The sequence below is a fragment of the Heterodontus francisci genome, unplaced genomic scaffold, assembly GCF_036365525.1.
Source record: "Heterodontus francisci isolate sHetFra1 unplaced genomic scaffold, sHetFra1.hap1 HAP1_SCAFFOLD_955, whole genome shotgun sequence".
NCBI lineage: Eukaryota > Metazoa > Chordata > Chondrichthyes > Heterodontiformes > Heterodontidae > Heterodontus > Heterodontus francisci.
Window position 1 is genome coordinate 132,404 of NW_027141275.1, and position 2,861 is coordinate 135,264.

Here is a 2,861-nt window from a genome sequence, read left to right on the forward strand (position 1 = left end):
CACTCTACACTACTGTACCCTGGATTATTAGTCCAGTAACATAACACCCTACACTACTGTACCCTGGATTATTAGTCCAGTAACATAACACCCTACACTACTGTACCCTGGATTATTAGTCCAGTAACATAACACTCTACACTACTGTACCCTGGATTATTAGTCCAGTCACATAACACTCTCCACTACTGTACCCTGGATTATTAGTCCAGTCACATAACACCCTACACTACTGTACCCTGGATTATTAGTCCAGTAACATAACACTCTACACTACTGTACCCTTGATTATTAATCCAGTAACATAACACCCTACACTACTGTACCCTGGGTTATTAGTCCAGTAACATAACACCCTACACTACTGTACCCTGGATTATTAGTCCAGTAACATAACACCCTACACTACTGTACCCTGGATTATTAGTCCAGTAACATAACACCCTACACTACTGTACCCTGGATTATTAGTCCAGTAACATAACACCCTACACTACTGTTCCCTGGATTATTAGTCCAGTAACATAACACCCTACACTACTGTACCCTGGATTATTAGTCCAGTAACATAACACCCTACACTACTGTACCCTGGATTATTAGTCCAGTAACATAACACCCTACACTACTGCACCCTGGATTATTAGTCCATTAACATAACACTCTAATCTACTGTACCCTGGTTTGTTAGTCCATTAACATAACACCCTACACTACTGTACCCTGTATTATTAGTCAAGTAACATAACACTCTACACTACTGTTCCCTGGATTATTAGTCCATTAATATAACACCCTACACTACTGTACCCTGGATTATTAGGCCATTAACATAACACCCTACACTACTGTACCCTGGATTATTAGTCAAGTAAAATAACACTCTACACTACTGTACCCTGGATTATTAGTCCAGTAACATAACACCCTACACTACTGTACCCCGGATTATTAGTCCAATAACATAACACTCTACACTACTGTACCGTGGATTATTAGTCCAATAACATAACACCCTACACTACTGTACCCTGGATTATTAGTAAAATAACATAACACCCTACACTACTGTACCCTGGATTATTAGTCCAATAACATAACACCCTACACTACTGTACCCTGGATTATTAGTCCAGTAACATAACACTCTACACTACTGTACCCTGGATTATTAGTCCAGTAACATAACACCCTACACTACTGTACCCTGGATTATTAGTCCCATAACATAACACCCTACACTACTGTACCCTGGATTATTAGTCCAATATCATAACACCCTACACTACTGTACCCTGGATTATAAATCAAGTAACATAACACCCTACACTACTGTACCCTAGATTATTAGTCCAATATCATAATACCCTGCACTACTGCACCCTGGATTATTAGTCCAGTAACATAACACCCTACACTACTGTACCCTGGATTATTAGTCCAATAACATAACACCCTACACTACTGTACCCTGGATTATTAGTCCAATAACATAACACCCTACACTACTGTACCCTGGATTATTAGTCCAATAACATAACTCCCTACACTACTGTACCCTGGATTATTAGTCCAGTAACATAACACCCTACACTACTGTACCCTGGATTATTAGTCCAATAACATAACACCCTACACTACTGTACCCAGGATTTTTAGTCCAATAACATAACACTCTACACTACTGTACCCTGGATTATTAGTCCAGAAACATAACACTCTACACTACTGTACCCTGGATTATTAGTCCAGTAACATAACACTCTACATTACTGTACCCTGGATTATTAGTCCAGTAACATAACACCGTACACTACTGTACCCTGGATTATTAGTCCAGTAACATAACACTCTGCACTACTGTACCCTGGATTATTAGTCCAGTCACATAACACCCTACACTACTGTACCCTGGATTATTAGTCCATTAACATAACACCCTACACTACTGTACCCTGGATTATTAGTCCAGTAACATAACACTCTACACTACTGTACCCTGGATTATTAGTCCAGTCACATAACACCCTACACTACTGTACCCTGGATTATTAGTCCAGTAACATAACACCCTACACTACTGTACCCTGGATTATTAGTCCAATAACATAACACCCTACACTACTGTACCCTGGATTATTCGTCAAGTAACATAACACCCTACACTACTGTACCCTGGATTATTAGTCAAGTAACATAACACCCTACACTAATGTACCCTGGATAATTCGTCAAGTAACATAACACCCTACACTACTGTACCCTGGATTATTAGTCCAGTAACATAACACCCTACACTACTGTACCCTGGATTATTAGTCCAATAACATAACACTCTACACTACTGTACCCTGGATTATTAGTCCATTAACATAACACCCTACACTACTGTACCCTGGATTATTAGTCAAGTAACATAACACTCTACACTACTGTACCCTGGATTATTAGTCCATTAACATAACACCCTACACTACTGTACCCTGGATTATTAGTCCATTAACATAACACCCTACACTACTGTACCCTGGATTATTAGTCAAGTAACATAACACTCTACACTACTGTACCCTGGATTATTAGTCCAGTAACATAACACCCTACACTACTGTACCCTGGATTATTAGTCCAATAACATAACAATCTACACTACTGTACCCTGGATTATTAGTCCAATAACATAACACCCTACACTACTGTACCCTGGATTATTAGTCCAATAACATAACACCCTACACTACTGTACCCTGGATTATTAGTCCAATAACATAACACCCTACACTACTGTACCCTGGATTATTAGTCCAGTAACATAACACTCTACACTACTGTACCCTGGATTATTAGTCCAGTAACATAAC